The 21894-nt window shown below is 50.7% G+C and overlaps 1 protein-coding gene across 5 annotated transcripts in view; it reads right to left on the reverse strand.

Annotated features, from left to right (window-relative positions):
* myo16 (myosin XVI) overlaps window positions 1-21894 on the reverse strand; it is a 675445-nt gene that overhangs the window by 581543 nt on the left and 72008 nt on the right. Inside the window, exon 2 of one of the 5 annotated variants that reach the window (XM_063053736.1) lies at window positions 15378-15584. The exons of the other annotated variants lie outside the window; for them this stretch is intronic. The gene's annotated coding sequence lies outside the window, so the exon portion shown is untranslated. The remainder of the gene's footprint in view (window positions 1-15377; window positions 15585-21894) is intronic. 5 annotated transcript variants of the gene reach the window in all.

A 21894-nucleotide genomic window follows, 5' to 3' on the forward strand; every position in this document is an offset into this window, starting at 1 on the left:
GGCGGGGAGAGTCCACCGGAAAAGTCAGAAAGTAAGCCGGGGACTAGTGAAAAGGATAAGGTAGACCGGGAGCAGTCTGGTAGGAAGTCTCCTGGAGTCGTCTGTTATAATTGTGGGAAAGTCGGACACTTTGCGTCCAGGTGCTTTGCCCCAAGGAAGGAGACGGGGAAAGGAAAAGCGGAAATTTTGAATGGCTGTATTGAGCTGTTAAGCGAACCGCTAGGGAAGGACAGGTCTGAAAAAGTCCAGGAAGGGCGCGAGAGGTTTATCTCGGCCGGACTGGTGTCAGTGAAAAAGAGGTTAAAACCAGTTCCAGTGCGGATCTGGAGAGACACGGGAGCGTGTCAGTCACTAATACTGAAGAGTGTATTAGAGTTTAGCTCAGAGACCCAGACTGGGGAGGTAGAGGTCAAAGGTGTTGGGGAAGGGACAGAGTCAGTCCCTTTGCACCAGATACATTTACAGAGCAACCTGGTCTCTGGACTAGTCACGATCGGGGTGAGGCCCGAATTACCGATGAAAGACGTGGAAGTCTTGCTCGGTAATGACATCGCCGGAGGAATCGTGTTCCCAGTCGTGAGATTGACGGGTCAGCCTGCCAGCATGGGGGCCCCGCCCGCGATGGTGAATTTGGCTGAAACATTTCTGCCAACCTTGTATGAGACAGGGTGTAGTGAGATAAGAGGTAGTGAGGGAGCTGGGACGGACGTAGCAGTAGCCAGGAAAGAATTTGTGCAGACGCAGGAGCGAGACGAGGGGCTGATGGTTTTGGCCGAGACAGCTCTCTCTGACACAGCCTTGACAAGGGAACTAGTAGGCTATTGTGCGGATGAGGAAGTGCTAAGGAAGAAAGGGAAATCAAGTACAGCATCCGCAGATGAGGAGTGGGGGGTGGTGCAAAAGAGTTATGGGGATGAGGTTTTTAACATGGCCCACGAGGTACCCCCCGGTGGACATTTTGCGGTGCTGGAGGAAACAGTTGGTGGAATCATGAAAGAGAGTTACCGGCTGCCCAGGGGGAAAAATGTTATTGATCATGACCGACGCGAACTGAGACGGTCACCGGCTTTTGATATGCTAACAAACCTAGTCAGTGTTAGCGTGGAAATCAATGAAGCTAGGGGCCCCTTGATAAGAGGAAAAAACCATTTTGAAAAGATTAGGATGGGATCGGTCAGATGGGAGAAGGCTATTGTTTTGGCCAGGTCTACTGATAAGGTCTCTCCCTTAATCCCCGAAGGAGTAATTAAACGACTCGCACCCATGTGTTTGATTGTCCCGAGGAAATGCAAAGAACTGGGACGTTGGGTTATGTCGGTTACAATAGGGCGGCCAAGTAAACAACACCCATATTTTTTGAGTAATTCAGTGACTAAAGGGCTGATGAACACAGAGGTGTGTATTGGCAATTTAACACGGCTGTCTGAAGCCAGCGTGATAGTGAGCCTTGGAAAAAATGAATTCGGCCACACGAGAGTCACGTACCTGGGAATTGTGGTGACACAGGGGCAGCTGGCAGTGATGCAAGCTACAGTGCAGGCTATCGCTGACCTCCCAACCCCGACAGACAAGAGGGCCCTCAGAAGGCTCTTGGAGATGGTGGGGTACTGCAGGAAGTTTTGCAATAACTCTGCGGTCAATACCCGTCCCCCTCCTACTAAGCCCTTGCGAGAGAAAACTGAGTCGGAATGGGACGACCCTTGTTATTGTGGTCCGGGACAAAACCAAATGAGAGGTTACATTGGTCGCAATTCATCAGTGTTTTTGGCCACTATGAAGTTTGCTGAGTTGGAGCCTGGTCTAAGGGATTATTAATAACACGTGTAAAAGGAACAGAAAATGTGATGACTGTCTGTCAAGGTGTTGACAGCTTCAAATTCTCTGTATTAGCTAAATAACTGTTAAAGATGTATATTGTGTATGTATCAGATAATGTAGTCATGTTTGTAATTTTTACCTCCCGGTAAAAATCCTTAAAGGGGGGAAGTGTTACGAGAATACACATAAAATTAAGATGTTTGCTGGCCTGGGCTAGCATCAGTGGCATCAGCAGTTGGTCTGCCACCTGCCCTCAGGGGAAGGAGAGATAAGGAACAATGGAGCAGCGTCTGGAGATGTGTAATGAAGGGATGTGGGAGGAAGAGCTGTCTGGAGCGGCTCCCCCCTTTGAACCCTGAACTGTTTGAAGTGATGGACAGGCGATACCCCAGCAGAGGGATAAAAAGGGACAGGTTCGCTAAGACAGACACACACGCCACCCGAGGTAACGAGACCCTGGAAGCGGTGCGCTTCTCACGAGTGGGTGAGAAGTGCCAGACAACGACAAGGGTGGAAAGGTACGATCAGCGGGAACCCGGTGTGTGTCCGCCCTTGCCTGGGTGCCGGGTTCACTGCAGAGGATCGACCGCATCTGGAGGAGGGGTCACAGTCGGTGACCTCAGGTGACATCACCAAGGACCCGCCCAAATGCTGTTTGTGAGCCATCCCGCTGGTCTGTGAGTGAAGCAGTGTTCTGAATGATCAGTTGTTCCTATTCTATGTCTCTCTTCCCCACCTTGTCCATCGCCATGGCAACGATTACTGCGAACTGAACTACAAACTGGACTGAACTTTGAGTCATTTTGAAATTGGTCATTTAACCCCTAGACAACGATAGAGCTTGATTGATGCTGTTATCTTAATTCTGTGCACATGTGTGTTTATCATCACTGAACTGTTGCATTTATTATCCTTTCGATTACTGTGTTGCTTGTTTCTTTAATAAAACTTTCTTAGTTCTAGTACTCCAGACTCCAACTGAGTGATCCATTTCTGCTGGTTTGGCAACCCAGTTACGGGGTACGTAACACTTGCAACAGTCAGCGATCTCTTCAAAAATTTGTTCCTCTAAATCATTTGGACTATTGGGTGGTCTTTAATATAGGCCCTTTGATGTGGTCATGTGTTCCTCATTTCTCAGTTCCATTCCTAACGCCTCACTAGTCAAATTTTCCAGTCTGTCCTGATGGAGCACTTCCGTAACATTTTCCCTGACTAGTAACACCAACCCCCCCAATCCCTCACGCTCTGTCACACATAAAACAGCAGAGCACCAGAATATTGAGCTGCCCGTCCTGCCCTTCCTGCAACCAAGTCTCTGTGATAGCCATACCGTCATAATTCGAGGTGGTGATCCATGCCCTGAGCTTATCCGCCTTTCCTACAATACTTCCTGCATTGAAATATATGCAGCCTAGGATACTAGTCGCACCGTGCTCAACCTTTTCATTCCAGACTTTATCTGATGTCTTATCAACACCTATCTCCACAACATCTCCACTAAATCTCCTGGCACTCTAGTTCCCATCCCCCTGCAACTCCAGTTTAAACCCCTATAGATGTGTGAGACTGGCTGCATTATGGTCTGAAATGCGAACACCTATGCCTTTGAGTGGAAAATCTGACACAATATAATGAATTGGGCCAGTACACCACGGGTAAAACCCTCCCAACCATTGAGCACATCTACATGAAACATTGCCATAGAAAAGTAGCTTCCATCATCAAAGATCCTCACCACCCAGACCATGCTCTTTTCTCACTGCTGTCATCAGGCGGAAGGTACAGGTACCTCAGGACTTGCACCACCAGGTTCAAGAACAGTTACTACCCTTCAGGCTCTTGAACAAAAGGGGATAACTGCACTTATTCTACTTTTGCTGTTCCCACAACCTATGGTCTCACTTTAAGGACTCTTTATCTTGCTATTTCTTGCTTGTTATTTATTGCTATTTATATTTACATTTGCAAAGTTTGTTGTCCATTGAACTTGTTTGCAGTTATTGTTCTATAGATTTGCTAATTATGCCCACCGAAAAAGATTCTCAGGATTGTATGTGGTGACATGTATAGTCTCTGATAATAAATATTACTTTGAATTTTGAACCTTCCAACCCCACCATACTGCATAAGAAACCTTCCTGCTAGTCCCCCTCCAGTTCAGGTGTAAACCATACAGGTCCCACCTTCCCTGGAAAAGAGCCCAGTGATCCAAAAATCTTATGCCCTCACTCCTCCACCAACTCCTGAGCTATATTTTCAACTGTATAATCTTCCTAGTTCTGGCCTCACTAGCATGTGGCATGTAGCAATACTGAGACTACAACCCTGGAGGTCCTGTCCTTTAACTTAGCACCTAACTCCCTGAGCTCCCTATGCAGAACCTCGTCACTCATCCTACCCATGTCATTGGTACCCATGGACCACGACCTGTGGCTGTTCACCCTCCCACTTAGTAATGCTGAGGACTTGATCCGCTCTGTCCCAACCCTAGTACCTGAGAGGCAATATACCATCCAGGAATCTTGTTCTCTCCCACAAAACCTCTGGTCCGTTCCCCTAACTAATGATCCCTTACACCATAGCATGCCCCTTCTTACCCCACCCCCACCTTCCCTACGGGGTCACAGAGCCAGACTCCATGCCAGAGACCCAGACTTTCCTCTGTTAGGTTAACAACCCCAACAATATCTGAAGAGATCTACCTGTTGTTGAGGGGGATGGCCACAAGGGACCTCTTCACTGGCTCCTTAATCCATTTCCCCTTCCTGTCTGTCACCCAGTTTTCTGTGTCCTGCTCCTTGGGTGTAACAACTTCTCCATATGTCCTATCTATCACCCCTTCAGCCTCCCGAATGATCTGAAGTTTATCCAGTTCCAGCTCCAACTCCTTAAATCGGATTGCTAGAAGCTGCAGCTGGAGGCACGTCTCGAAGTTGTAGTCGTCAGGGATACTCAAGATCTCCTTGCCTTCCCAAATCCCGCAAGAGGAGCAATCTGTACTGTCCTGGCACATCTACTGTCCTAACTGAGCAGATAGAAAGAAGGGAAAGAAAGAAAAGCTTTACCTGGAGATTTTCTTTTCTTTGATTTCTCTGACTAAAGCCTCTCTTCACTGAAGCCTCAAGATCACCACTCTGACTCTGTCCACTCAGACTATGGCTGCTGCCCTTGCCTCTGCCTTCCTTTCATTTGTTGGAACACCCTGAAGGACAACTCCAACACCAGACTGAAACATTACTCTATTATTGTAGCCTTGGAGCATTGACAACTGTGGCTATTGTCTCTTCTGCAATGTATGGCTCCAGCCCTTAGTGTGTGTTCAATCTGATGCCCATTGACTTCTACTGTACCAAGCCTCCTTGATGCCGTACTAGGTCAAATGATGTTTTGGTGTCAAGGGCAGCCACTCTCGTTTCATCTGCAGAATTTAGCTATTGGTTCATGCTTGAACATAGGCTGTGCTGAGTTGTGGAGCTGAGTCGTCCTGTCACAATAAAAACATATCAGTGAACAGATTATTGAACTGAATTGAATTGACTTTATTTCTTACATCCTTTATATACATGAGGAGTAAAATTCTTTACGTTACATCTCCATCTTATGTGCAATGTGCAATTTATAGTAATTTGTAATAAATAGTATGTACAGAAAGATACAACGAAACAGTCAATATAGCTTAGAAATACAATTGTGTCAGTGTGAATTAATCAGACTGATGGCCTGGTGGAAGAAGCTGTCCCAGAGCCTGTTGGTTCTGGCTTTAATGCCACAGTACCATTTCTCAGATGGTAGCACCCAGAGCAGTTTGTGGTTGGGGTGACTCGGGACCCCAATGATTCTTGGACACTTTTTACGCACCTGTCACTGTAAATGTCCTAAATAGTGGGATGTTCACATCTACAGATGTACAGGGCTGTCCACATCACTTTCTGCAGAGTCCTGCGATTGAGGGGAGTACAGTTCCTGTATCAGGCAGTGATACAGCCAGTCAAGATGCTCTCAATTGTGACCCTGTAGAAAATCCTTAGGAATTGGGGTCTCATGCCAAAATTCTTCAACCATCTGAGGTGAAAGAGGTGCTGTTCTGATTTTTCACCATACAGCCAATATGTACAGACTAAGTGAGGTCCAAGAAACTTAAAGCTGTTCACCCTGTCAATCCCAGATCCATTGATGTCAATAGGGGTTAGCCTGCCTCTGTTCCTCCTGCAACCAGCTCCTTTGGTTTTGCAACATTGAGGGAGAGGTTGTTTTCTTGACGCCACTGTGTCAGAGTGATGATTTCTTCTGAATTGCAGACCATTTCCAGTTTGCTTATCACTCAAATTAGTCCACTGTTGATACCCTTCTCCACCCTCCACTCTGCCCTGTCCCACCTGGAAAATAGTGCCTCATTTGCCAGGATGCTGTTTATCGATTTCAGCTGAACGTTTAATACGATCATCCTTCAGAAGCTGGTGGGGGGGTGGTGGGGAGGTTGGTAAACTATCCTCACTGAACCTCAAAACCTCTCTCTGTATCTGGATTTTGGACTTCTTGGCAGAAAGACCACAGTCAATCTATGTTGTCTACTATGTCACATCTCCAGCTCCATCACGCTGAGAAAAACACTCCCCAGGGCGGCATGCCTAACCCATTGCAGACTCATGACTGTACTGCAGGATCCACCTCAAACAGAATTATTAAGTTTACTGAAGACACAACAGTGGTTGGCCTCATCAACAACGATGATAAGATGGCACACAGAAAGGAGGAGAATGGCTTGTAGAATGCTGTGAGCACAGTTTGAGTCTTAGCATGGACAAGACCATGGGGATGATTATGGATATCAGGAAGGTGCAGGCTGACCACTCCTCACTTTGCATAAGTGCCTCCTCCGTGGAGAGAGTTTCTGGCAGTGTACATAATGGCCATCAGTATAAAGGGGTATGATTTAGTGGCCATCACAGAAACGTGGTTGCAGTGTGGAGAGGATTGGGAATTAAATATCCATGGATATCAGGTAATATGGAAGGTAAGGGATGTGAGGTAGTGTTTTTAATTAAAGATGAGATCCGGATGATAGTGAGAGACGATATAAGATCTAAGGAGCAGAATGTTGAATCCATCTGGGTCAAGATTAGGAATAGCAAAGGGAAAAAAAATCACTGGTGGGAGTTGTCTATCGACCACCAAATAATAACATTACAATGGCACAGGCAATAAACAGAGAAATATCTGAGGCATGAAAGAATGGAACAGTAGTTGTCAAGGGGGACTTTAAGTTGCACGTTGGGTGAATCAAGTTGGTCTAGACAGTCTTCAGGAGGACTTCAAAGAATGCATCCATGACGGCTTTCTCAAACAGCATGTTACTGAATCTACAAGGGAACATGTTATCTCAGATTTGGTCCTATGCAATGAGACATGTAAAATTAATAATCTGGTAGTTAGGGATCTCTTGGAAAGAGTGATCACAGTATGACAGAGTTTCTTCTACAAATGGAGGGTGTAATAGTTTGATCTAAAACCAGATTATTATGCCTAAACAATGGAGACTACAATGAAATGAGGGAGAAGTTTGATAGGGTAGACTGGGAACACAGGCTATATGGTGGAATGGCTGAGGATCAGTGCAAAACTTTCAGAGAGATGTTTCACGGTGCTCAGCAAAAGTATATTCCAGTTAAAAGCAAGGACAGCAAGGGTGGGGAGAGCCAGCCTTGGATAACTGAGGAAATAAAGGAAGGCATCAAACTGAAAGCTCATGTGTACAAAGTCGCGAAGAGTAGTGGGGAACTGGAAGATTGGGAAAACTTTAAAAAGCAACGAATAACCACTAAGTGAGTAATAAAGGAAGGGAAGATAGATGATGAAAATAAACTAGCACAAAATATAAAAACCGATAATAAAAGTTTTTATAATTATATAAAGCGGAAAAGGGTGGCTAAAGTGAACATAGGTCCCTTGAAGGACGAGAAAGGGAGTTGATATTGGGTAATGAGGAAATGGCCAGGGCTTTGAATGACTATTTTGTGTCGGTCTTCATGGTGGAGGACACATCTAACATGCCAAAGAGAGATGTTATGGATGCAATGGGAGGTGAGACCTCAATACAATAGCTATCACTAAAGAGCTAGTGCTGAGCAAACATGTGGGCCTAAAGATAGACAAGCTACTGCATGATGAGGCTAAACTCAGGTTGGAGGAGCAACACCTCATATACTGTCTAGGTAGTCTCCAGCCCCTTGGTATGAACATAGAATTCTCCAACTTCTGGTAATTCCCTACCCCTCCCTTCCCCTATCCTTATTTCACTCTGCCCCCTCCCCCAGCTGCCTATCACCTCCCTCATGGTTCCTCCTCCTTCTACTACCCATTGTGTTTTCCCCTATTCCTTCTTCACCATTCCTGCCTATCACCTCCCTGCCTCCCTTCCCCCACCCCTTTATCTTTCCCCTTACTGGTTTTTCACCTGGAACCTACCAGCCTTGTCCTTCCCACCCTCCCCCCACCTTCTTTATAGGGCCTCTGCCCCTTCCCTCTTTCTTTCTTTTTAAATCTTTTTATTGAGAAAGTATACAAAAAAGGTAAGCCATATAAACATTAATACAATGTTAAAGTATAATAAAATTCCAAAAGATAACAATACCAAAAAGAAAATACTACAAACAATGTAATTTAAGCATAAGAAACCAAGATAACATAATAGTATACTAGATTTTATATATATCAATGGAAAAAAAGAAAAAAAAAACCCCAAAAAAAAAACCCACCGTGCAACTAACTAAAAGCAAAGCAAAGCAATGGGCTAACTTGAAACCAAACAGAGTTAAACTTAAAATCACGTCCTCAATCCCGACCTCCATTAAAACAGTGAAAAAAAAACAAGAAGGGTAAATATTACATTAAATGAAAATATCGAATAAAAGGTCCCCAAATCTGTTCAAATTTAAATGAAGAATCATAAAGGTTACTTCTAATTTTCTCCAGATTCAAACATAAAATCGTCTGAGAAAACCAAAAAAAGGTAGTTGGAGCATTAACCCCTTCCCTCTATAGTCCTGACTCATCGTTTCCACGGATGTTGCCCGAATCTGCTGGGTTCCTCCAGCGTGTTGTGAGTGTTGCTTTGACCCCAGCATCTGCAGAGTATTTTGTCTTTAAGATAAGTCCCCTAGTCTTGATGGAATGCATCCCAGAGTACTGAACGAAATGGCAGAGGTTATAGCTGTGTCATGGACCCACCTGGCAATTCTCCATCTTGCTATTACCTCCTTAAATGGGCCTTAATCCCCTCGTCTGATTTCCAATCATTCCCAGTTTCACTAATTACAGCGCACCTGGTTCCCGTTAGTGTACATAGGATAAAACTCGGGCGGCACAGCCATGTTTTGCCAGTTTGTTGGTCGACTCTAGTGTGAGTAAACCTTTTTTTTTTCTGATTCTAAGCTCCGTATCGTTTCCTGGATACTCTACATAAACCCTGTCTCTGTGTAAAGACTCTCCTGGATACCGGTTCCCCGTTCGCGGCGGTGCTAACGCCTCACGACTCTGCCTCCACGCTTGTGTCCTCACTTCGGTTCGTCCTCAGCCTCGTCCTTGCAACAGAACGAACTGGCCAAGAATAAACCCAGCAGACACGGACCCCGTACAACAGGCCCTCACCAGCCAGCGCTACCTACTGGGCGCCCGCGACCAACTGCTCAGAGAGGTCACGGAAAACCTTCGTGCACTGTTCATGAATGTGAGGAAGGTCAGTAAGCAGGTTGCCCGGGTATCGTTTCCGTTACTCTGTCCCTTCCAAGAACTCCGACTGACCAAACCGCACAGCCTGGGATGGTTATGACCCTTGGTTCAGCAACACAATCCCCTCGAGAACCGTATGTACACGAACCAGAACCCTACACTGGGGACCTAGGGAAGTACCAGGCCTTCTTATTACAATGCTCTTTGGTCTTTGAGCAACAGCCACGTACATAGACCTTGGACAGATCAAATATTGCACACATCATGGGGCTGTTACAAAGGGATGCCTTGGCATGGGCCACCGCAATCTGAAACAACCGACCAGAGGTCTGTTCCTCCTTCGTCTCCGAAATGAGGAAGATCTTTGAACATCCTATTCATGGTAAGGATGCAACTAAGTGCTTGCTAACTCTCTGTCAGGGTTCGTGAAGCGTAGCAAAATACTCCGGCTGACTCTGGGTGGAATGACAAGGTGTTCCGACAGGGCCTCTCAGTTAAGATAAAAGATGAACTGTCAGCGAGGGATGACGCGGACAGCATGGACTCTCTGATCTCTCTAGCCACCAGGCTTGATAATCGACTTTGAGAGCGTCTGAGAGAAAAGACCAGTCGCCCCGCTCCTCGGGTCAGCCCACGTCCCACCTTACCATCTTCAGCCAGCCTCCCTTCCCCAGCCGCTCCAAGTATAGCTCCTGATCCGACTGTCCCCACCTCCCTGGGGGAGGAACCGATGCATCTGGGGCGGAACCGTCTCTCCCCTGCCGAACGACTTTGGAAGCGGAGAGTTGGGGATTGTTACTATTGCGGCCAGTCAGGACATTTCCGGGATACCTGTCCTCTGCGGCCAAAAGGGAGGGGAACACTGGTGAGCCGGATGACACTCCCTTCAGTCCCCCAGACCCAGATGCAGATCCCGGCTACCGTAAATTATCAACATCCCTATCCGCCTTGGTGGATTCAGGAGCCAAGGGAAATCCGCTGGACGACGACATAGCCGGCATACCTCGGGAGCCATTAAGTACCCCACTGGAGGCCCGGGTGCTGGACGGAAAACTGCTGGCTCGGGTTACCCACTGTACGTCACCCCTGACCTTGAGTCTGTCCGGAAACCATCGAGAGGAGGTACGATTTAATCTCATCCATTCTCCTCAAGCCTCTGTAGTTCTAGGATATCCCTGGCTGAATTACCACAACCCCTACATCGACTGGTCTACCAGGAGGATAGCCAGTTAGAGCCCATTTTGCCACGCCACCTGTCTGCGGTCGGCTCCATCCCCTAGGGAGGCTACCGCAACCTCGCCTGTCTTGGAACCCCTCGACTTGTCCGGAGTCCCTGCAGAACAGCATGACCTGGGACAGGTATTCAGCAAACAACAGGCTCTTTCCCTGCCTCCACACCACCCATATGATTGCGCTATCAACCTTCTCCCTGGGGCCTCGTTACCCATACTTTCTCCCTGGGGCCTCGTTACCCACCAGTAGTCTTTATAACTTATCCCAACCGGAGGGAGAGGCCATGGAGGAATACATTAGTGAGTCCCTTGCAGTGGGCATCATTCGACCTTCATCCTCCCTGGTGGGCGCCAGTTTCTTCTTTGCAGAGAAAAAGGATGGGTTGCTTCATCCCTGTAGTGATTACCGAGGCCTAAACAATATAACAGTTAAAAATAAGTACCCACTACCCCTTACTAACTCGGCATTTGAAGCACTTCACGGAGCCACCATCTTCTCGAAGTTGAACTTTCGTAGCGCCTACTATCTAGTCAGGATGAGGGAGGGAGATGAATGGAAGACGGCCTTTAATACACCTTCGGGCTACTTCGAATACTTGGTCATGCCGTTTGGCCTCACCAATGCCCTCACTGTTTTTCAAGCCCTAATCAATGATGGGACTTTATTAACCGCTTCGTGTTCGTCTACCTAGATGGCATCTTACTATTTTCTAGCAGCCTCCAGAAACACATTCACCATGTCCGTGTAGTCCTCCAGAGACTGGGAGAGCAAGTTATTTGTGAAGGCAGAGAAATGTGAGTTCCACGTCCCTTCGGTCAGCTTCCTGGGCTACATCATCGAGAGCGGGCAAGTGAGGGCAGATCCCGAGAAGATCCGGGCAAGACCCATGACCCGCAAACAACTTCAGTGGTTTTCGGGGTTTGCAAACTTCTATCGCCGAATTATCAGGGATTACAGTAGGGTGGCGGCGCCCCTTACCCGACATACCTCGCCTACCACATCTTTTAGTTGGGACTCCGAGGCTGATTCGGCATTCACTGACCTGAAGAGGCGGTTCTCAACCGCTTCCATCCTGGTCCAACCGGACCCCTCCCGTCAATTCATTGTTGAGATTGATGCTTTCGACTCCGGGGTAGGAGTAGTCCTGTCCCAACGATCAAGTCCAGATGAAAAGCTTCATCCCTGTGCCTTCTTTTCTTGCCGACTGTCCCCTACCGAGCGGAATTACGATGTGGGGAATTAGGAACTACTGATGGCCAAGCTAGCATTGGAGGAGTGGAGGCACTGGCTGGAGGGGGCAGAACACCGGTTTATTGTTTGGACTGATCATAAGAACCTGAAATATATTCAGACCACCAAACGTTTGAGCTCCCGCCAGGTTCGTTGGGCATTACTTTTTCGACGGTTCAAGTTTTCCCTCACATACCGTCCAGGGTCCAAGAATGAGAAGCTGGACATGCTCTCTCACCAATACAACTCCAAGGAGGACACTTCCAGCCCAGAGTCTATCCTTCCACCATCCTGTGTGGTGGCAACCCTCACTTGGGAGATTGAGTCCACAGTAAAGGAAGCCCAATGGGATGACCCTGACCCCGGGAATGGACCCGCCGATCGCCTTTTTGTGCCTGATTCTGTCAGGTCTCAGGTTCTCCGGTGGGGGCGAACATCTCGGTTCACCTGCCACCTCATGGATGCACACATTTATCTGTGGGATCTGTTCTAAGCCTGTCACATTCTGCTCGACTGTAAAGCTGTACCACTTGGTATGTAGGTTGGATTTTGTCTCCACAAACACACATTAGCAAAATTCTATCAGGATTAACCCAGCCCCCCACAGATAAATTGTTGGTGATGCAGCTGGCAGAGGGTTGCTGAATAATTGGTTGATGTCATGAGCAGCTTCACAGACTGAAAAAACGTTCTCCCTTTAAGTTTTATTCCGGTTATAATAATGAAAATTCTAACAGCAAACTAGCAGCATGTTACCTTAAATGTCTTTTTGACAGCTGCAAAATTTTGTAAGCTACTACAAATGATCAATACTTAGTTTTACTCAGCAAAAGGATGTTACTTTTTACACTATCCTTTAGAATTCCTTCCCATTTGATGACAAGATGACTGCTGAACACATTCTATTCATCATGCTGTAAGTATTTAAACTTTGAAATCAGATTCCCAGGCTAAACCAGTGACCCTGTTCCTTCCCAGGGCCTCACTCAATTAGAAACCTCCTGTCAGCCAACAGGACAAACTTCAACAAAATCATTGGTGCCAGCAGATGACAAGAAGACCAAGTTACAGCAGTAACTACTGACTAGTGAGACTCTCCTTCCCTGGCATCAGCGTCATTGGCCAGTAGTTACTGCTGGAGCTTACTTTTTTCTCAGGTTAGATTGTGACCGGTTCAATGAACTCTGCTTGCGAGCCCTTGCATCCCCAGCGGAGCGAGTTCCTTGCTGCACTGCTGGGAGTCAGAAATCAAGCATCCTTTGCACTGCAGGACAATCCTATTGGCAAATTTCAAGGTAGGTATTTCTGCTTTTCCTGTCCAGCAACATGGCTGAAGAATCTTTCTGTAACTCACTTTCCCTGAGAATTAACTTTTGTGAGTAGAACAGTGCAACTCCAAACAGGGGTTATATTCAAACCCCCGACTGATAATGAAAGGTTAAATAGACAATGCTTCATCATTGCAACAACAAAAGTAACAGAGTCAAGTCCCAAAGTACCAATTTTGTTATCATGGAATCTGAACAGCACAACATAGCACCAATGCTCTTGCCTTATAAATTGAGAAAAAGGGAAAGTCCTGATGTCTTTATTCTTGTAAACACATTTATTATAGATTATTTTCACTGCTGTATAAATAATTTTATTTCTTGATTAATTTTCAGTCTGATGATTAATCATATGATATGATCACTGATATGACTACCCTCCTAGAGTTGTAGTATTAGGAATCACATCAGGGATTAAAACGTCAGCATGCCTGGAACATGGGCATCTCTATAGCATCGTGGTTAGCGAAACGCTATTACATCTTGAGGCTTCCTGGAGTTTGGAGCTCAATTCCAGCGCCGTGTGTAAGGATTTTTTACATTTTCTCCATGAACCGCATGGGTCTCCTTCAGTTATTCCGCTTTCCTTCCACAGTCCAAAAATGTACTGGTTAGGAGGTTAATTGGTCAACATAAATTATTCTGTGGTTAGGTATTTGTTAAGCCCATAAGACACTGGAGCAGAATTAGGCCACTCAGGCCATGGAGTTTGCTCTGCCATTTCCTCATGGCTGATTTATAATCTCTTTCAACACCATTCTCCTGCCTTCTCCCTGTAACATTTGACACCCTGACTAATCAAGAGCCAATCAACCTCCACTTTAAATATATTGACTTGGCCTCCACAGTAGTCCATGGCAATGAATTCCACAGATTCACCAGATTTGCCTAAAAATTCATCCTCATCTCTGTTGTAAATGGATGTCGCTCTGTTCTAAGGTTGTGCTCTTTGGTCCACTAGGAAAAATCCTTTCTACATCCACCCATCTAGGCCTTTCAATATGTGACAGGTTTCAATGAGATGCCCCCTCACTTTTCTAAACTCTAGCAAGTACAAGCTCAGAACCATCAAACTCTCCTCATATGTTAACTCTTTCATTCCCAGAATCATTCTTGTGAACCTGCTCTGGACCCTGTCCAATACCAGCATGTCTTATCTCAGATAAGAAGCCCAAAACTGTTCACAATATTCCAAGTGTGGCCTGGCCAATGCCTTATAAAGCCTGTGCATCACATCCTTGGTCTTATATTCTAGTCTTCTCAAAATGACTGCCAACATTGCATTTGCCTTCCTCACCACCAACTCAACCTGCATGTTAACTTTCAGGGAATCCTGGACAAGGACTCCTACGTCCCTTTGCATTGCTGACTTTTCAATTTTCTCCCCGTATAGATAATAGTCTACGCCTTTATTCCTTCCACCAAAGTGCATGACCATACATTTCCCTGCATTATATTCCATCTGGCATGTCCTTACCCATTCTCCTAATTTGTCTAAGTCCTTCTGCAGACTCCCTGCTTCCTCAACATTTCCTGCCCCTCCACATATATTTGTATCATCCGCAAACTTGGCCGCTAAGCCATCAAATCCATCATCCAAACCATTGACATACACCATGAAAACAAGCACTCCCACCGGTCACCAGCCGCAACCAGAATAGGCAGGCCCCCTTAACACCCACTCATTGTCTCCTGCCAGTAGGCCAACCATCTATCTATGTTAGTATCTTTTCTGTAATATCATGGGCTCTTACCTTGTCAAGCAGCCTCATACGCAGCACCCCAACAAAGGCCTTCTGAAAATGCAAGTAAACAACATCCACTGACTCTCCTTTGTCTATCGTGACTGTTATTTCCTGAAAGAATTCCAACAGATTTGTCAGGCAAAATGTCCCATTAACAAAACTATGTTGAGTTTGGCCTAATTTATCATGTGCCTCCAAGTTCCCTTAAACCTCATCCTTGAGAATGGCCTCCAACATCTTACAAATCACTGATGTAAGGCTAACTGGCCTATAAATTCTTTTTTTTTTTTACCTTATTCCCTTTTTAAAGAGTGGAGTGACATTTGCAGCTTTCCAGTCCTCCAGAACAATGCCACAGTCAAGTGATCATTGAAAGATCATTACTAATGGGCTCACGATGTCTTCAGCTATCTCTTTCAGAACCATGTGGTTAGTTCATTTGCTGGGTTGCTGGTTGCTGGGCAGTGTAGCTCGATGGGTTGGAAGGAACTGTTCCAAGCTGTACCACCAAATAAAAAAGTAAAAATTAGAAAATGGTTCCCCTCTAAAGAGCTGCTCATAGTGCTTATCATGTTTCATTTATTCTTTTATATATCAAAGTAACTTCTATACGTCATCCAATCGCTTTCTTCTAGTAGATCTCCGCACTTCCTTTTTCATCAGTTCACCTGTGATGAGTGCAAGGGGATTGAGTGTGTCCACCCTGTCACAGTCCCAAGAGAGTGTCCACTCTGTCCCTGTCCCAGTCCTCGTGCAGTGGGAGAGTGTGTCCACCCTGTCACAGTCCCAGTGCAGGGGGCGAGAGTGTCCACTCTGTCCCTGTCCCAGTCCCAGTGCAAGGGGATTGAGTGTGTCCACCTTGTCACAGTCCCAGTGCAGGGGGAGAGTGTGTCCACCCTGTCACAGTCCAAGTGCAGGGGGCGAGAGTGTCCACTCTGTCCCTGTCCCAGTCCCAGTGCAGGGGGAGAGTGTGTCCACCCTGTCACAGTCCAAGTGCAGGGGGCGAGAGTGTCCACTCTGTCCCTGTCCCAGTCCCAGTGCAGGGGGAGAGTGTGTCCACCCTGTCACAGTCCAAGTGCAGGGGGAGAGAGTGTCCACTCTGTCCCTGTCCCAGTCCTCGTGCAGTGGGAGACTGTGTCCACCTTGTCCCAGTGCAGGGGGAGGGTGTGTCCACTCTGTCCCTGTCCCAGTCCCAGTGCAGGGGGAGAGTGTGTCCACTCTGTCCCTGTCCCAGTCCTCGTGCAGTGGGAGACTGTGTCCACCTTGTCCCAGTGCAGGGGGAGGGTGTGTCCACTCTGTCCCTGTCCCAGTCCCAGTGCAGGGGGAGAGTGTGTCCACCTTGTCCCAGTGCAGGGGGAGAGTGTGTCCACTCTGTCCCTGTCCCAGTCCTCGTGCAGTGGGAGACTGTGTCCACCTTGTCCCAGTGCAGGGGGAGGGTGTGTCCACTCTGTCCCTGTCCCAGTCCCAGTGCAGGGGGAGAGTGTGTCCACTCTGTCCCTGTCCCAGTCCTCGTGCAGTGGGAGACTGTGTCCACCTTGTCCCAGTGCAGGGGGAGGGTGTGTCCACTCTGTCCCTGTCCCAGTCCCAGTGCAGGGGGAGACTGTGTCCACCTTGTCCCAGTGCAGGGGGAGAGTGTGTCCACTCTGTCCCTGTCCCAGTCCTCGTGCAGTGGGAGACTGTGTCCACCTTGTCCCAGTGCAGGGGGAGAGTGTGTCCACTCTGTCCCTGTCCCAGTCCCAGTGCAGGGGGAGACTGTGTCCACCTTGTCCCAGTGCAGGGGGAGGGTGTGTCCACTCTGTCCCTGTCCCAGTCCCAGTGCAGGGGGAGACTGTGTCCACCTTGTCCCAGTGCAGGGGGAGAGTGTGTCCACTCTGTCCCTGTCCCAGTCCCAGTGCAGGGGGAGAGTGTGTCCACCTTGTCCCAGTGCAGGGGGAGAGTGTGTCCACTCTGTCCCTGTCCCAGTTCCAGTGCAGGGGGAGAATGTGTCCACCCTGTCCCAGTTCCAGTGCAGGGGGAGAGTGTGTCCACTCTGTCCCAGTTCCAGTGCAGGGGGAGAGTGTGTCCACTCTGTCCCAGTTCCAGTGCAGGGGGAGACTGTGTCCACCTTGTCCCAGTGCAGGGGGAGAGTGTGTCCACTCTGTCCCTGTCCCAGTCCCAGTGCAGGGGGAGACTGTGTCCACCTTGTCCCAGTGCAGGGGGAGAGTGTGTCCACTCTGTCCCTGTCCCAGTCCCAGTGCAGGGGGAGAGTGTGTCCACCTTGTCCCAGTGCAGGGGGAGAGTGTGTCCACTCTGTCCCTGTCCCAGTCCTCGTGCAGTGGGAGACTGTGTCCACCTTGTCCCAGTGCAGGGGGAGAGTGTGTCCACCTTGTCCCAGTGCAGGGGGAGAGTGTGTCCACTCTGTCCCTGTCCCAGTCCCAGTGCAGGGGGAGAGTGTGTCCACTCTGTCCCAGTTCCAGTGCAGGGGGAGAGTGTGTCCACTCTGTCCCTGTCCCAGTCCTCGTGCAGTGGGAGACTGTGTCCACCTTGTCCCAGTGCAGGGGGCGAGAGTGTCCACTCTGTCCCTGTCACAGTCCCAGTGCAGGGGGAGAGTGTGTCCACCCTGTCACAGTCCAAGTGCAGGGGGCGAGAGTGTCCACTCTGTCCCTGTCCCAGTCCCAGTGCAAGGGGATTGAGTGTGTCCACCCTGTCACAGTCCAAGTGCAGGGGGCGAGAGTGTCCACTCTGTCCCTGTCCCAGTCCCAGTGCAGGGGGAGAGTGTGTCCACCCTGTCACAGTCCAAGTGCAGGGGGCGAGAGTGTCCACTCTGTCCCTGTCCCAGTCCCAGTGCAGGGGGAGAGTGTGTCCACCCTGTCACAGTCCAAGTGCAGGGGGAGAGTGTGTCCACTCTGTCCCTGTCCCAGTCCTCGTGCAGTGGGAGACTGTGTCCACCTTGTCCCAGTGCAGGGGGAGGGTGTGTCCACTCTGTCCCTGTCCCAGTCCCAGTGCAGGGGGAGAGTGTGTCCACTCTGTCCCTGTCCCAGTCCTCGTGCAGTGGGAGACTGTGTCCACCTTGTCCCAGTGCAGGGGGAGGGTGTGTCCACTCTGTCCCTGTCCCAGTCCCAGTGCAGGGGGAGAGTGTGTCCACCTTGTCCCAGTGCAGGGGGAGAGTGTGTCCACTCTGTCCCTGTCCCAGTCCCAGTGCAGGGGGAGAGTGTGTCCACTCTGTCCCTGTCCCAGTCCTCGTGCAGTGGGAGACTGTGTCCACCTTTTCCCAGTGCAGGGGGAGGGTGTGTCCACTCTGTCCCTGTCCCAGTCCCAGTGCAGGGGGAGAGTGTGTCCACTCTGTCCCTGTCCCAGTCCTCGTACAGTGGGAGACTGTGTCCACCTTGTCCCAGTGCAGGGGGAGGGTGTGTCCACTCTGTCCCTGTCCCAGTCCCAGTGCAGGGGGAGACTGTGTCCACCTTGTCCCAGTGCAGGGGGAGAGTGTGTCCACTCTGTCCCTGTCCCAGTCCTCGTGCAGTGGGAGACTGTGTCCACCTTGTCCCAGTGCAGGGGGAGAGTGTGTCCACTCTGTCCCTGTCCCAGTCCCAGTGCAGGGGGAGACTGTGTCCACCTTGTCCCAGTGCAGGGGGAGGGTGTGTCCACTCTGTCCCTGTCCCAGTCCCAGTGCAGGGGGAGGGTGTGTCCACTCTGTCCCTGTCCCAGTCCCAGTGCAGGGGGAGACTGTGTCCACCTTGTCCCAGTGCAGGGGGAGAGTGTGTCCACTCTGTCCCTGTCCCAGTTCCAGTGCAGGGGGAGAGTGTGTCCACCCTGTCCCAGTTCCAGTGCAGGGGGAGAGTGTGTCCACTCTGTCCCAGTTCCAGTGCAGGGGGAGAGTGTGTCCACTCTGTCCCAGTTCCAGTGCAGGGGGAGACTGTGTCCACCTTGTCCCAGTGCAGGGGGAGAGTGTGTCCACTCTGTCCCTGTCCCAGTCCCAGTGCAGGGGGAGACTGTGTCCACCTTGTCCCAGTGCAGGGGGAGAGTGTGTCCACTCTGTCCCTGTCCCAGTCCCAGTGCAGGGGGAGAGTGTGTCCACCTTGTCCCAGTGCAGGGGGAGAGTGTGTCCACTCTGTCCCTGTCCCAGTCCTCGTGCAGTGGGAGACTGTGTCCACCTTGTCCCAGTGCAGTGGGAGACTGTGTCCACCTTGTCCCAGTGCAGGGGGAGGGTGTGTCCACTCTGTCCCTGTCCCAGTCCCAGTGCAGGGGGAGAGTGTGTCCACTCTGTCCCTGTCCCAGTCCTCGTGCAGTGGGAGACTGTGTCCACCTTGTCCCAGTGCAGGGGGAGGGTGTGTCCACTCTGTCCCTGTCCCAGTCCCAGTGCAGGGGGAGACTGTGTCCACCTTGTCCCAGTGCAGGGGGAGAGTGTGTCCACTCTGTCCCTGTCCCAGTCCTCGTGCAGTGGGAGACTGTGTCCACCTTGTCCCAGTGCAGGGGGAGAGTGTGTCCACTCTGTCCCTGTCCCAGTCCCAGTGCAGGGGGAGACTGTGTCCATCTTGTCCCAGTGCAGGGGGAGGGTGTGTCCACTCTGTCCCTGTCCCAGTCCCAGTGCAGGGGGAGACTGTGTCCACCTTGTCCCAGTGCAGGGGGAGAGTGTGTCCACTCTGTCCCTGTCCCAGTCCCAGTGCAGGGGGAGAGTGTGTCCACCTTGTCCCAGTGCAGGGGGAGAGTGTGTCCACTCTGTCCCTGTCCCAGTTCCAGTGCAGGGGGAGAATGTGTCCACCCTGTCCCAGTTCCAGTGCAGGGGGAGAGTGTGTCCACTCTGTCCCAGTTCCAGTGCAGGGGGAGAGTGTGTCCACTCTGTCCCAGTTCCAGTGCAGGGGGAGACTGTGTCCACCTTGTCCCAGTGCAGGGGGAGAGTGTGTCCACTCTGTCCCTGTCCCAGTCCCAGTGCAGGGGGAGACTGTGTCCACCTTGTCCCAGTGCAGGGGGAGAGTGTGTCCACTCTGTCCCTGTCCCAGTCCCAGTGCAGGGGGAGAGTGTGTCCACCTTGTCCCAGTGCAGGGGGAGAGTGTGTCCACTCTGTCCCTGTCCCAGTCCTCGTGCAGTGGGAGACTGTGTCCACCTTGTCCCAGTGCAGGGGGAGAGTGTGTCCACCTTGTCCCAGTGCAGGGGGAGAGTGTGTCCACTCTGTCCCTGTCCCAGTCCCAGTGCAGGGGGAGAGTGTGTCCACTCTGCCCCAGTTCCAGTGCAGGGGGAGAGTGTGTCCACTCTGTCCCTGTCCCAGTCCTCGTGCAGTGGGAGACTGTGTCCACCTTGTCCCAGTGCAGGGGGCGAGAGTGTCCACTCTGTCCCTGTCACAGTCCCAGTGCAGGGGGAGAGTGTGTCCACCCTGTCACAGTCCAAGTGCAGGGGGCGAGAGTGTCCACTCTGTCCCTGTCCCAGTCCCAGTGCAAGGGGATTGAGTGTGTCCACCCTGTCACAGTCCAAGTGCAGGGGGCGAGAGTGTCCACTCTGTCCCTGTCCCAGTCCCAGTGCAGGGGGAGAGTGTGTCCACCCTGTCACAGTCCAAGTGCAGGGGGCGAGAGTGTCCACTCTGTCCCTGTCCCAGTCCCAGTGCAGGGGGAGAGTGTGTCCACCCTGTCACAGTCCAAGTGCAGGGGGAGAGTGTGTCCACTCTGTCCCTGTCCCAGTCCTCGTGCAGTGGGAGACTGTGTCCACCTTGTCCCAGTGCAGGGGGAGGGTGTGTCCACTCTGTCCCTGTCCCAGTCCCAGTGCAGGGGGAGACTGTGTCCACCTTGTCCCAGTGCAGGGGGAGAGTGTGTCCACTCTGTCCCTGTCCCAGTCCCAGTGCAGGGGGAGAGTGTGTCCACTCTGTCCCTGTCCCAGTCCTCGTGCAGTGGGAGACTGTGTCCACCTTGTCCCAGTGCAGGGGGAGGGTGTGTCCACTCTGTCCCTGTCCCAGTCCCAGTGCAGGGGGAGAGTGTGTCCACTCTGTCCCTGTCCCAGTCCTCGTGCAGTGGGAGACTGTGTCCACCTTGTCCCAGTGCAGGGGGAGGGTGTGTCCACTCTGTCCCTGTCCCAGTCCCAGTGCAGGGGGAGACTGTGTCCACCTTGTCCCAGTGCAGGGGGAGAGTGTGTCCACTCTGTCCCTGTCCCAGTCCTCGTGCAGTGGGAGACTGTGTCCACCTTGTCCCAGTGCAGGGGGAGAGTGTGTCCACTCTGTCCCTGTCCCAGTCCCAGTGCAGGGGGAGACTGTGTCCACCTTGTCCCAGTGCAGGGGGAGGGTGTGTCCACTCTGTCCCTGTCCCAGTCCCAGTGCAGGGGGAGACTGTGTCCACCTTGTCCCAGTGCAGGGGGAGAGTGTGTCCACTCTGTCCCTGTCCCAGTCCCAGTGCAGGGGGAGAGTGTGTCCACCTTGTCCCAGTGCAGGGGGAGAGTGTGTCCACTCTGTCCCTGTCCCAGTTCCAGTGCAGGGGGAGAGTGTGTCCACCCTGTCCCAGTTCCAGTGCAGGGGGAGAGTGTGTCCACTCTGTCCCAGTTCCAGTGCAGGGGGAGAGTGTGTCCACTCTGTCCCAGTTCCAGTGCAGGGGGAGACTGTGTCCACCTTGTCCCAGTGCAGGGGGAGAGTGTGTCCACTCTGTCCCTGTCCCAGTCCCAGTGCAGGGGGAGACTGTGTCCACCTTGTCCCAGTGCAGGGGGAGAGTGTGTCCACTCTGTCCCTGTCCCAGTCCCAGTGCAGGGGGAGAGTGTGTCCACCTTGTCCCAGTGCAGGGGGAGAGTGTGTCCACTCTGTCCCTGTCCCAGTCCTCGTGCAGTGGGAGACTGTGTCCACCTTGTCCCAGTGCAGGGGG

This window comes from Mobula hypostoma, chromosome 7, assembly GCF_963921235.1.
Source record: "Mobula hypostoma chromosome 7, sMobHyp1.1, whole genome shotgun sequence".
Lineage (NCBI taxonomy): Eukaryota > Metazoa > Chordata > Chondrichthyes > Myliobatiformes > Myliobatidae > Mobula > Mobula hypostoma.